At 45.2% G+C, this 14251-nt stretch overlaps 1 pseudogene; it reads left to right on the top strand.

Moving 5' to 3' along the window:
* Positions 1-10990: 10990 nt before the first annotated feature.
* LOC129039626 (superoxide dismutase [Cu-Zn]-like) lies at positions 10991-11430 on the top strand (annotated as a pseudogene).
* The last annotated feature ends 2821 nt before the right edge of the window (positions 11431-14251 follow it).

Genomic DNA, 14251 nt, shown 5'->3' with positions numbered 1-14251 from the left:
AAACATTCAAAAGAAAAAGTAGCCAGTGCTGGTGCTGGTTCCAGAGGATGCTGTGTAGGCTGAGGCTGGGGACATACACACCATAATATGTCTAAGCAAAATGGCCAGGTCTAGTGCTTCGGCTGCAATGAGGAGGGTGCCGGCTGCAATGAGGAGGGTGCTGTGGGCTGCAATGAGGAGGGAGCCCAATCAGTGGAGGGCTCAGAGATGGTCTCCAGGAAAGTGGAACTGCAAGAGAAGTTGATACAGGTGTCAGGAGGAGAGAGTCACATAGTGGTCCTCACAGAAGATGGCTGTGTCTTCCTCTGAGGCTGCTTCCAGAACAATTACAATATGACCAGGCTGTTAGATCCCACGAAGAAGAGCATGATGATTGTGGAAGTGCAGCTGGACATGCCCACAGTGAAGGTGGCCTCAGGAAATGGCCACTTGGTGATGCTGACAGCTGACAGTGACCTAGATACCTTGTGCTGTGGGAGCAAGTCCATCTGGGCCTTGTGGTTGAATTATGTGCCAACCGTGATGGCCAACAGGGCATGATTCCTGGCCCCCCAGATATGATGCTGAAATTCAGGGGAAGCTGGGACCTGACGCCCTTCTGTAGCACCTGCCTCACCGTTCCATCCCCTGTAAGGGGCACATACACAGAATATGGCTTTGGCCTCTTCAACAACCATCAGCTTGGAAGCCCAGGCACAGAATCTTGCTTCATACCCCAGAACCTGGGATCCTTCAAGAACTCTACCAAGTCCAGGCCAGGCGGTGGCTCACGCCTATAATCTTAGCACTTTGGGAGGCCGAGGTGGGTGGATCACGAGGTCAGGAGATTCAGACCATCCTGGCTAACAAGGTGAAACCCTGTTTCTACTAAAAATACAAAAAAAATTAGCTGGGCGTGGTGGTGGGCACCTGTAGTCCCAGCTACTCGGGAGGCTGAGGCAGGAGAATGGCGTTAACCCGGGAGATGGCGCTTGCAGTGAGCCGAGATCACGCCACTGTACTCCAGCTTGGGTGACAGAGCAAGACTCTGTCAAAAAAAAAAAAAAAAAAAAAAAAAGGAACTCTACAAAGTCCAGGTAGGCTTCTCTGGTGGCCAGCACCGTACAGTCTTCGGGGATTCAGAAGGAAAAGCATGCAGCCTGGGCCAGGCTGAATATAGACAGTGGGCCTTCATGGGTGCTAAGGAGAAGAACATGCCCACCCTCATCTCCAGGCTGGTGCCGTCTTCTCAGTCTCCTCAGTGGCTTTGAGCCTCTGTAGGGTAAACTGTGATCAGTGATGGACGTGTTTTTGCCTCGGATATGGACAGCAACTACCAGCCGGGCTCAGAGCGGGATGAGGATGCCTGGAGCGTGATGGAAATGACAGGCAAAGAGCTGGAGAACCATGTGGTCCTCTATTAGTCAAGGGCAAGGAGTGGAGCTGATGAAGCCTCTGAGAGACTGGTTCATGGCCCCAGGACCCTTCCACACAGAACAGGGAAGCAGTGACAGCTACAAATTCTAGCGGGCCTCCCCTAGCCCTGAGCACTCTGCCATGTGTCTTTTTCCCATCAGCATGACAGAATCCTTTTCTTCTTTGTCTTCCTCCTTTCTGGAATCATCCTGGGATCTGTAGGATGAAGTAGGGGATGAAAGAGGGGATATCAGAAGGAGCATTGCTCACCCCAGAGCTAAGTGGTTAGACCTTTCCTCCCATGTCCCTACCTTTCATGGCCCTGGCTGATTCTGGCTTTGCCTATCAAAAAATCAAAATATGGCCAGGCACGGTGTCTCACGCCTGTAATCTCAGCACTTTGGGAGACCGAGGCAAGCGGATCACTTGACGTCAGTAGTTCGAGACCAGAGCCAAGATAACTCCACTGCGCTGCAGCCTGGGTAGCAGAGTGAGTCAACTCCATCTCAAAAAAAAAAAAAAAAAAAAGTTTACCTCACCCCTGGGGGTTTTTTGTCCATGCTCTGAGGAGCTGGGGCTCGATCAAGCCGCACTCTAGCCATGTGCCATTTGTCCTGTCCCTAACATCCACAGGCAGATACCTGGTACAGTCATCAGACTCAGCTGTCATGAACCCATGACTGGGGAAACAAAAGAGGCAGAGCAACCCTGCAGTGAAAAAGAGAAAAAGCCCCTACTTCATCCTCTGAAGGTTTGCTGAAAATGAACTGGCAATAGGCAGATTAATAAAAGAAAAATGCATACAAAATTTATTTTAACATGCATAGCATGGGGGAATCACAAGAGAATGATTGCCCAGTGACCCAACAGGGTGCAGGTGCTTATAGGCCCTTCTTCATAGGGGAAGGGGAGATGGGAGGTGCAGGAGAAAATGATTTTCAGGGGGAAAGAATGGACCCAGTGCTCAGAGAATGGTGAGTAAATAGTTTTCTTTGGGGATTGAATGGGACTGGAGAACAAACAATGGTTTAGGACAATTTTTCTGGGCTCTAGGTGTGGCACAGTCTCTTCCTCTGTGATATGAGTTTTAATTTTCTCTGATTAATGAAATTTCAAACCGGGTGCAGTGGCTCACACCTGAAATCCCAGCACTTTGGGAGGCTGAGGTGGGCAGATCACTTGAGCTCAGGAGTTTGAGACCAGCCTGGGGAACATGGTGAAACCCTGCCTCTACAAAAAATATAAAAATTAGCCAGGTGTGGTGGCATGTGCCCATAGTACCAGCTACTCAGGAGGCTAAGGTGAGAGGATTACTTGAGCCCGGGAGGCTGGGGCTGCAGTGGGCAGTGATCACGGCACTGCACTCTAGCCGGGGTGACAGAGCAAGACCCTGTCTCAAAAAAAAAAAAGAACAAAAGAAAAAGAAATGTCAGGGAAGGGATTGAAGATAATTATGTTCCTTTTCAGGGGCCCAATTTCTAAGATAAGGGGACTTCAGAGAATGGTCTCATCCTGCACTTTAGGAGGAGAGACAGAAGATCAGAGAGATAGGAAGGGGGCAGGTCAGAGAGACGTTGAGGCTGCTTCTTTTTTTATTCTTTTTTTTTTTTTTTTTTTGAGACGGAGTCTCGCTCTTTCACCCAGGCCGGGTTACAGTGGCGCGATCTCGGCTCACTGCAAGTTCTGCCTCCCGGGTTCACGCCATTCTCCTGCCTCAGCGTCCAGAGTAGCTGGGACTGCAGGCGCCCACCACCGCCACCCGGCTGATTTTTTGTATTTTTAGTAGAGACGGGATTTCACCGTGTTAGCCAGGATGGTCTCCGTCTCCTGACCTCGTGATCTGCCTGCCTCGGCCTCCCAAAGTGCTGGGATTACAGGCGTGGAGCCACCACGCCCGGCCTTTTTATTCTTTTAATAGTAGATATAGGGTCTCACTATGTTGCCCAGGCTGATCTCTAACTCCTGGCCTAAAGTGATCCTCCTGTTTCAGCCTCCCGAAGTGCTGGGATTACAGGCACGAGACACGAAGCCCAGCCTGAGGCTTCCTCTTTAGTTTCATATTTTGGGGTACTATTTTCTGAGTACCAACAACCCCAAACCAAATATTTGGCTCTGGGCAGGTGTCCATAGGACAAAAAGGACAATAATCCTCCACTCGACCAATAAAAAAGCTAGTGAGCCGATCCCCCAGAAGTCAAAGCATTCTCTGCCCCTCAGGCATCCATCTCTCCAGTCAGCCTCACCTGCAGCCCTCGGCCTGAAACTAGAGGAGAAGCCACTCTGGGCAGGGCTTGCCGAGAGAGAAGAGGAGGGTTTTATAAACAATCTTATAGCAATACTGAGAGCAGAGAGAGGGGGAAAGAGTTGGAGAGGCAGGGGCTGGTGCTGAGTGACAAAAGGAAGCGGCAACTCATACAGTGGCTGACAAAATACACAATAGTTTTGATTATTTTATTTTATTTTATTTTATTTTATTTTGAGACAGAGTCTTACTCTGTCACCCAGGCTGGAGTGCAGTGGCGTGATCTTGGCTCACTGCAACCTCTGCCTCCCGGGTTCCAGCGATTCTCCTGTCTCAGCCTCCCAAGTAGCTGGGATTACAGGCACCCGCCACCATGCCCAACTAATTTTTGTATTTTTTAGTAGAGACAGGGTTTCACCATGTTGGTCAGGCTGGTCTCCAACTCCTGACCTCAGGTGAGCCACCCACCTCAGCCTCCAAAAGTGCTGGGATTACAGGTGTGAGCCACCGTGCCTGGCCTAGTTTTGATTATTATTAATTGTAAAGCATTTTGGAGGGTAGAGCAAAATCTTTTAACACTTTGAATAAATTCAGAGCTCTATAAAACAAGCCATTTGTTTTCTTCACACTTCCTGCTTTCTCAAGTTAGCACCTGCTGTGTGCCAGGCACTGTGGGGAAGGGCAGAGTAAAGCCATGCCTGAGAACCTGGAGTCCGGTGATGATGTAAGTGATGTCAAGGCCCAAGATGCCCATGTGGCTAGTTCAAAAGGCTCTTCAAATTCGTAAAGATCCAAGAAGGAGAGAAGAGTTGATTGAGTTATGTTTAGGTATTTATGTTTCAGGAATCATTGGATTTAAAATAAAATGATGTTGCATCACTGAAGAGAAATGAAATGGATCTTTTACTATCTTAATCCCAAAACAAGATTTTTAAGTATAGCACATCTCTAGAAAGGCTTACTGAGCTGCTTTTATCATTTTCAACAGCTGTCATCCTTGTATAAACATGATTAATTGCACAATAACTCTGAAGACAGCTTATGTATATTAGTGTATATTAATGTATATTATGTATATTAATTTTCATAAGCACTCAAGTAACCTAATCATATAGGACTGACCTGTCCAATATAGTGGTCACTAGCTGCACGTGGCTATTTACATTTAAATTAACTAAATTTATATAATAATTAAACTTCCTTGATTGAACGAGCCACATTTCAAGTATTCAGTGGTCACATGTGACCAGGGCCCATGGTATTGGACTGTGCAAATATAGAAATATATAGAACAAGGCTGGGCGCAGTGGCTCACACCTGTAATCCCAGCAGTTTGGGAGGCCGAGGTGGGTTGATCACAAGGTCAGGAGTTCAAGACCAGCCTGACCAAGATAGTGAAACCCCATCTCGATTCAAAATACAAAAATTAGCCGGGCATAGTGGCAGGCGCCTGTAATCCCAGCTACTCAGGAGGCTGAGGCAGGAGAATCCCTTGAACCTGGGAGGCAGAGGCTGCAGTGAGCTGAGATTGCGTCATTGCACTCCAGCCTGGGCAACAGAGCAAGACTCTGACTCAAAAAAAAAATTATATATATATATAAAACAAGGCTGGGCACAGTGGTTCATGCCTGTAATCCCAACACTTTGTGAGGCCAACACAGGTGGATCACCTGAAGTAAGGGGTTCAAGAGCAGACTGGCCAACATGGTGAAACCCCATCTCTACTAAAAATACAAAAGTTAGCTGGGTGTGGTAGCACGCACCTGTAATGCCAGCTACTCAGGAGGTTGAGACAGGAGAATCACTTGAACCCGGGAGGTGGAGGTTGCGGTGAGCCGAGATCTTGCCATTGCACTCCAGCCTGGACAACAAGAGTGAAACTCCATCTCAAAAAAAAAAAAATATATATATATATATATATGCATATATAGAATATGCAAATATAGAATATGCATAAATATATATATGCATATATAGAATATGCAAATATAGAATATGTCCATCCTCGTAGAAATTTACAATGAACAATGGAACTGGAAAGTTTTATTAGCACCAGGAGAATTCTTCTTGGACGGCAGTGACTCTTGAAAAATGAATACAATGAAAAAAGGAACTTATAAGTGAAGGGAAAAGATTGCCCTTGTGGAGTTAAGCTAGTAGTATGCATACATATATACAAAGTGAGTTAAACAAGAAAGACTGGCTTCCAGATTGGAAAGATTATGTTCCTGTAGGGCAAGGGAAAGCTCTTCACCCTCTGAAGGTTCACTGAAAATCAACTGGCAAAAGGCAGATTACAGCCAGGTACAGTGGTATGCACCTGTAGTCCCAACTACTCAGGAGGTTGAGGAGGGAGGATCCCTTGGGGCCAGGAGTACGAGGCTGTAATGCACTGTGATCATGCCTGTAAATAGCCAGCACACTCCAACCGGGGCAACATAGGGAGACCCCCATCTCTGTTTTTTTAAAGGCAGATTAATAGGCGAGAAGGCATACAAATTTACTTTTTCATACTTTTATATGACACAAGACCCTTCAGAATGAAGGCACAAAGATACAAGGGAAACTGTTCATTCTTACGGTTAGGTTCAACAAAGTATCAACAGCCTTGTAGAAATATAACTGGAGAAAAAGGGTGTGCTCTAAAGCTAACAGGCTGAGTGGGGAAACCCAGCAAGGCCCTTCTGTTTAGATTCCTCTTGGCCTCTCTGAGCAGCATTCCTTCCTTCTGGGTGTGGGGCAGGACCCTCTCTGGAATGGGGGTCTTATGACCCACAATCACATAAGGTGGGTCAGATAATTTCTTTATAGCCAGTTCTCATACAGAAGGGGCAGGAGGAAAGTTAGAGTAGTATTTTTAGGTTTTGTGGCTGGTTTGTGGGAAAAGAAGTTCTGGTTTCTATGGCCTTGGGGAAGAGGGATTCTAGTTTCTATGGCTGGCCTCAGGGGAGAATGAAGGGCCAGAGACAGCGGGGCAGGAGAAGGTCAGAGAGAAACTTTTGCTTCAGGCTGCTTTTGAGGTCTCATTTTGAGGTATCACTTTCTAAGCCTCAACATTTCCATAGGAAACATCTACATAAAAATGAAAGCTATCAACCAGACAGTGGACTGTCAGGTAGGGAAATAGCATTATCATCATCACTCTCTTCTTCATTTTCAAAACAACGGGTACTATGCCAGGTGCGAGGGCTCATACCTGTAATCCAAGCACATTGAGAGGCCAAGGCAGGCAAATCACTTGAGGCCAAGAGTTTGAGACCAGCCTGGCCAACATGGCAAAACCCTGTCTCTACTAAAAATACAAAAGTTAGCTGGGTGTGGTGGCACACGCCTGTAATCCCAGCTACTTAGGAGGCTGAGGCAGGAGAATCACTTGAGCTTGAACGGGGGAGGTGGAGGTTGCAGTGAGCTGAGATCACAGCACTGCAGGCCAGCCTGGGCAACAGACAGAGACTGTCTCAAAAAACAAACAAACACACAGCAACAACAACAAAACAATGGGTACTATTTGTTGAACTCAGATTATGGGACAAATGTTCTTTTTTTTTTTTTTTTTTTTTTTTTTGAGATGGAGTCTCTCTCTGTCGCCCAGGCTGGAGTGCAGTGGTACGAGCTCTGCTCACCGCAAGCTCCGCCTCCCGGGTTCACGCCATTCTCCTGCCTCAGCCTCCCAAGTAGCTGGGACTACAGGTGCCCGCTACCACACCCAGCTAATTTTTTGTATTTTTAGTAGAGACGCGGTTTCATCGTGTTAACCAGGGTGGTCTCCGTCTCCTGACCTCGCGATCTGCCCGCCTCAGCCTCCCAAAGTGCTAGGATTACAGGCGTGAGCCACCGCGCCCGGCCGGGACAAATGTTCTTAATTCGCATAGCAACCTGTTGAGGGCGTTGTTATTACGCCCATTTTCTTAAAAGAAAATTCAGGCTCCAGGTAACTCCGTTGTCTCCAAAACCTGTCCTCCTAACTATGATGGCAAACTTTCTCTGTAAAGCGTCGGATGGTAAATACGTTAGGTTTTGTAGGTCATGAGATCTTTGCTGAAACTTCCCAACTCTGCTGTTGGAGCAAGAAAGAAGCCATACACAGACCTAAGTGAAGGCTGTGGCTGTGTTCTGATAAAACTTTATAGACACTGAAGTTTGAGTTTCATACATTTTTCTTGTGTCACACACACAAAATATTCTGATTTTGTGTGATACATATACACCACGGAATATTACACAGCCATAACAAGAATGAAACTGTGTCCTTTGCAGCAACATGGATGTAGCTGGAGACCATTATCCTAAGCAAATTAATGCAGGAACAGAAAACCAAATACCACATGTTCTCACTTACAGGTACACATACTCAAAGATGGGAACAATAGACACTGGGGACTATTAGAAGAAAGGGGGAGGGAGGGGGCATGGGGCGAATAACTACCTATTGGGTGCTATGCTCACTACCTGGGTGATGGGACCATTTGTATCCCAAACTTCAGCATCACGTGATATACCCACGTAACAAACCTGCACATGTACCCCCTGCACCTTAAATAAAAGCAGAAAATATATGTATTCTTATTTTGATTTTTTCCAACCCTTTACATATGTAATCATTTTTCTTAACTTGAAGGTTTACAGAATTGCCCAGGGAGCTATAGTTTGCAGACCTCTGACATGTCTCAAGTTTGACTAAGTAGTCGAAGATGCCAAACTGGCAGCACCCATCCAAGTACATTTCCGGGGGGAGGGAATCCTACTCAGTGGACAAGAGTCTGTTGTGGAGATGGACACATTAATGCCAACATCTAATGCTTATTCAGGACCAATCATGTGCCTAAGCTCCGCACTTTAACTTAGACTATCTCATGTCATCTTCAGAGGAGCTCCATGAAGTAGTTACCTCTGATTTCACCCCTTTACAGATGAAGAAATCGAGCCATAAAGAAGTTAACTAGCTTGTCCAAGGTCACAAAACTAGTTTGTGGTTGGGTGGGGATTTGAACTGAAAGAGTCTAATGTCGTGCTGAATGCCTTCCGTTAAACATTTAACTGTAGTCTCCCTCTCCCCTGCATTCTTACCCTCCAACCCACAGGCCTTCTCTCTGTTCCTCTCAAACTCCCACTTCCGTCTGCCTCTGCTTCAGCACTGCCCAATACTTTGAATGCTTCCTGCCACACCCATCAGACCTTTTTCTGGATCTTTTTGATTCTTCAGGTCTTAACTCAAATTTCACCTCCTTAAAGAAGCCTTCATTGATCACCCAATTGAAAGAAATAACACAGGTGCGCGCAAAACACACACAAGCATACACACACTTTCTCTGACTCTCTCCTCATCCTATTCAACATTCTGTTTTTATAGAAGTCATGTCTATTTGAAAATTTGAAATTGTCTTATTTATTCATCTATTTTATTGTCTTCTGTTAGATTGCAAATACTTGACTTTGTCCATCTTTTACCACATTATAATTAGTTTCTACAATGCCTGACACATTGTAGATGTTCAATATATTATTATTTTATTATTATTTATTTATTTATTTATTTTATTTTATTTTATTTTATTTTATTTTATTTTTTGAGTCAGAGTCTCACTCTGTCACCCAGGCTGGAGTGCAATGGTGTGATCTCTGCTCACTGCAACCTCTGCCTCCCTGGTTCAAGCAATTCTCGTGCCTCAGACTCCCGAGTAGCTAGGATTATAGGCGTGCTCCAACACACCCAGCTAATTTTTGTATTTTTAGTAAAGATGGGGTTTCACTAAGTTGGCCAGGCTGGTCTTGAACTCCCTACCTCAGGTGATCCACCCACCTCAGCCTCCCACAGTGCTGAGATTACAGGCATGAGCCACCATGCCCAGCCACATCATAGATGTTCAATACATTCTAAGTCTGTGTTCTGATACTACATTTACGGAGGAGCTTTCAAACTCTATCTTAATTTCATCTACTGGGAGAGATTTGCAACTTATGAAAATTTTTGGTCCCTGTATAGGGTGGATTCTTGCAGTAGGCCAACAAATAATTATTCTGCTTAAGATGTGACTTCAAAGGCATTGACCGCAGCATGATGTCTAATGACGCCTTAACCTGAGAGTTACGTTTTCCACTGGAAATTCATAAATCAGCATTTCTGTTGCCCACTTATGTATTTTGGTTAGTCCTCATCTTCCCCAGAAAGTGTCCCTGGTCCTTGAAAATGAAAGATCATATCTGGCCATTAGGCACTTAGATGACAGATTTTTCTTCAAATAATTCCTTCCAGGATCACCCAGACATGACTGTGTTTAGCTAATTTAGGGAATGGTGCCCTTAACAATCTCTCATCTGCCTCCCCAGTCTCTCTTCTCCTCTTATCACAACCTTCCTACACTTCTGTCTCCTCCTCCCATCTTCCAATGCAGACCTCTTCCAAGATGTCTCTCTCCTAGTTTTATCCCCTCTTACCCTATAAGATATACCTGCCATGCCTCTTATATCCCAGGGGCCTTACTTTTAAAGACCCTTCCCAGTGAACTCTCCTCAAATGCGAATAGGATCATAGATGATATGAATGTATGGAAGGTGTATGGCTTCCTTCCTGCCTGCCTGCCGGCCTGCCTGCCTTCTTTCCTTCCTTCCTTCTTTCCTTCCTTCCCTCCCTCCTTCCTTCCTTCCCTCCATCCCTGCTTCCTTCCCTCCTTCTTTCTTTCCTTCCTTCCTTCCTTCCCTTCCTTCCTTCCCTTCCTTCCTTCCCTCCCTCCTTCTTTCCTTTAGTATCCCAGACTTCAGCATCACGTGATATACCCATGTAACAAACCTTCCTTCCTTCCTTTCTTCCATCCTTCCCTCCCTCCCTCTCTCCCTCCCTCATTCCTTCCCTCCTTCCCTCTCCTTCCCTCCTTCCCCTATTTTCCTTCCTTCCTTCCTTCTTTCTCTTTCTCTCATTCCCAAACTTTCCGTAAATTGCTTACATTATTTTATAATTTAAAGTTGATTTTTTAGCCAGGTATGGTGGCTCACACCTGTAATCCTAGCACTTTGGGAGGCCAAGGCGGGCAAATCACTTGAGGTCAGGAGCTCGAAGCCAGCCTGGCCAACATGGTGAAACATTGTCTCTACTAAAAATACAAAAAAATTAGCCAGACGTGGTGGGGGTGTGCCTGTAATCCCAGCTACTTGGGAAGCTGAGGCAGGAGAATGGCTTGAACCCGGGAGGCAGAGGTTGCAGTGAGCTGAGATCACGCCACTGCACTCCAGCCTGGGCAACAGAGTGAAAGTCCATCTCTAAATAAATAAATAAATAAATAAAGTATTTTTTTTAAGTTAAGCCAAAATTCCACCACAGCCTTCAGAGCCTGGACCAGAGCATACCCCACAAAAGCCATGACAACAAGGGCCGTGTGCATGTTAGAGGCCTAAGTCCTCATGCTGGCACCATCCACTTTAAACAGAAGGAAAATGGGCCAGCTGTGGTATTGGGACGCATTATAGGATTGACTAAAGTTCAGCACAGATTCCATGTCCATCATTTTGGAGCTAATATACAAGGCTGATCCGCACTTTAATCCTCTAACCAAAAAACACGGTGGCCCAAAGGATCAAGAGAGGCATGTGGGAGACCTGAGCAATGTGATGGCTGGCAAAGATGGTGTGGCCAATGTGTCTACTGAAGATTCACTTTCAGAAGATCATTCCATCATTGGCTGTACAAGGATGATCCAGAAGAAACAGATGCCTTGGGCAAAGGTGGCAATGAAGAAAGCACAAAGATGAGAAACACCGGAAGTCATTTAGCTTGTGGTGTCATTGAGATTGCCCAATAAACATTCCCTAGAATGTGACCTGAGTGCCAATAACTCCACCGTTATCCTGCTAGCTATGAAAATGTAACGTGAGGCTGGGCGCGGTGTGTCACGCCTGTAATCCCAGCACTTTGGGAGGCCAAGGTGGGCAGATAACGAGGTCAGGAGTTCAAGACCAGCCTGACTGAAATGGTGAAACCCCATCTCTACTAAAAATACAAAAATTAGCCAGGCTTGGTGGCGTGAGCCTGTAATCCTAGCTACTCAGGAGGCTGAGGCAGGAGAATCGCTTGAACCCGGGAGGCAGAGGCTGCAGTGAGCCGAGATCGAGCCACTGCACTCCAGCCTGGGTGACAGAATGAGACTCCATCTCAAAAAAAGAAAAAAAGAAAAAGAAAATGTAACATGATAAATATTAAATACTATACTTGTAACTGCCCAAGTGGTTCACCTTGCCTGCTGCCTAGACAGAGCTGATTCATCAAGACAGAGGAATTGCAATAGACAAAGAGTAATTCAGGCCCGGCGCAGTGGCTCACGCCTGTAATCCCAACACTTTGGGAGGCTGAGGCAGGTGGATCACTTCAGGTGAGGAGTTCGAGACCAACCTGGCTAACATGGTGAAACCCCATATCTACTAAAAATACGAAAATTAGCTGGGTGTGGTGGCGTGCGACTGTAATCCCAGCTACCGGGGAGGCTGAGGCAGGGGAATCACTGGAACCCGGGACGTGGAGGCTCCAGTGAGCCAAGATCGCACCACTGCACTCCAGCCTGGGCAACACAGTGAGACTCCGTCTCAAAAATTAAGAAAAAAAGGAAAATTTATATGACATCATAAAATGAAAAGTATTTGCCACAAATAGAAAGTAACTTTAAAATAAATACCACAGAAATAAAACAGTATTCTTAAATGTAGTTTAATATCTTTGCGTGCTTAAGGGTGGGATCTTTTGTTAAAAGGATGATTAACAAGTGTTAGGGATCTTCTCCTAAATTTAATCAGAATGATTAATAGGAGTCATTGTTACTTAGTACAATTATTGTCATACCTCTTTTAGGGTCTGTTTGCACTTTAATGAAGCAATTGCGTGCTTGGCTGAAGGGAAAAAACTCTCTCAAAGTTGTTTTTCAGGTGCTAGGGCTGGTGGGGGCAGGAAAGGTAAGGCGCATATGCCTTAGGGTTAGGTTTGGGTGATCAGGTAGTGTTTTCCTGAAGATAATACATCCTATGGTATCCTAAAGTGTCTGGCCCCACAGGTAGAGATTCAGGTATGTGGGTGATAGACTACTCATTCCCAGGCCTGAACACAGCCCCGTAGCTACTCATACAGATATTCAAGCAGGAAAAAGTATGCTTTCTCTTTCTTTTTTTCTTGATAGAGACAGGGTCTCCCTATGTTGCCCATGCTGGTCTTGAACTCCTGGGCTCGAGGGATCCTCCCGCTTCAGCCTTCCAAAGTGATAGGATTACAGGCGAGAGCCACCACGCCTGGCCACCCCTCACCTCCCCTCCCCTCCCTTCCCCTCCCCTTCCTTTCCCTCCCCTCCCCTCCTGTCCTCTCCTCTCCTCTCCTTTCCTTCCTACCTCCTGCATTTGTTTTCCTTTTTTCTTCTTTCTTTTCTTTTCCTTTCTTTCTTATATTCCTTCCTTCCTTCCTCCTTCTTTTCTTTCTTCTTTTTTTCCTTTCTTTCTTTTCTTTCTGGATCTCACATCTGTTTCCCAGGTTGGAGTGCCGTAGCATGATCTCAGCTCACTTCAGCCTCGACCTCCTGGGCTCAGTGATTCTCCCACCTCTGTATCCCAAGTAGCCAGGACTACAGGCATGCGCCACTGTGCCTAGCTAATTTCTTATATATTTAGTAGAGACAGGGTTTTGCCATGTTGCTCAAGCTGTATTTTCTCTCTTTCTACTGGAAATTATTTACTAGGGAAAGGCGGAAAAAAAGACTACAACAAAACTGACAGCAAATGAACTGCTGCAGAAGTGAACTGTCCAAACTGGCCTTGCAAGTTTTCCCCTTCTAATTTAGTCTTTGTTCATTGCTACAGTTACTGTCACTAACTACAACCAAAGATCTATAGAAGATACATCTATTAATGTTAATTTAGTCTTTGCTCCATGCTACAGTTACTGTCACTAACTACAACCAAAGATCTAGAGAAGATACATCTATTAATGTTAGTCTTTGCTCAATGTTACAGTTACTGTCACTAACTACAACCAAGGATCTAGAGAAGATACATCTATTAACGTTAATTTAGTCTTTGCTCAATGCTACAGTTCCTGTCCCTAACTACAACCAAAGATCTAGAGAATATACATCTATTAATGTTAGTCTTTGCTCAATGTTACAGTTACTGCCACTAACTACAACCAAAGATCTAGAGAAGATACATGTATTAATGTTAATTTAGTCTTTATTCATTGCTACAGTTACTGTCACTAACTATAACCAAAGATCTAGAGAAGATACATCTATTAATGCTATGATGTAGTCAAAAGAGCTCTAGATTTGGAAGCAGGAAATCTGAAATCTGTTTTTTCTCATTTTCCATTAAATCTTCCATTTTCTACCCCTTAGGTGAACAGATTCATCTTTGAGGGTCCAGTGAGCTCCTCTTTAAGATGAGAACAACAATATTTTATCCTGTCATGGAAGGCAGGGGACTGGACTAGTTAATTTCTTGTACCCACCAGTTCCGGGATCATAAAATCCTATGAAATAGAGAAAACCAACTGTATGCTGGTGCCAGACTCTTGAACGTGAAGCAAGTATGCAACATACCAATGTTTCAGCATGTGCCTGCCCACATGACAAACTGTTGTTTATAGAGCAC

The sequence above is a fragment of the Pongo pygmaeus genome, chromosome 5 (assembly GCF_028885625.2).
Source record: "Pongo pygmaeus isolate AG05252 chromosome 5, NHGRI_mPonPyg2-v2.0_pri, whole genome shotgun sequence".
Lineage (NCBI taxonomy): Eukaryota > Metazoa > Chordata > Mammalia > Primates > Hominidae > Pongo > Pongo pygmaeus.
Note: the sequence above shows the minus strand (reverse complement) of the source record. Positions and strands in the feature narration are given on the sequence as shown.